Genomic DNA, 247 nt, shown 5'->3' on the forward strand with positions numbered 1-247 from the left:
AACTTTACTTGCTCTGAAAACTCGACAGTGTACATTGTATGCTTATATCAGAAATTATTGATGATCACTGATATATCAGTGTACATCCCATGATTGCTAATATATCAGCAATCATCTATGATCACGTTTAAGTCTTTGGCTAGATGGATAGAATATTTCCAGATTCCTCGTGAAAAGAGCTTTTAAACGAGTTACAGCACGGAAAAAAAATAATAGCCAAGTAAGCAAATGCATTAGCTCTTTTAGC

This window comes from Frankliniella occidentalis, unplaced genomic scaffold (genome assembly GCF_000697945.3).
Source record: "Frankliniella occidentalis isolate FOCC.00 unplaced genomic scaffold, Focc_3.1 Scaffold254, whole genome shotgun sequence".
In the NCBI taxonomy this organism is placed as follows: Eukaryota; Metazoa; Arthropoda; class Insecta; order Thysanoptera; family Thripidae; genus Frankliniella; species Frankliniella occidentalis.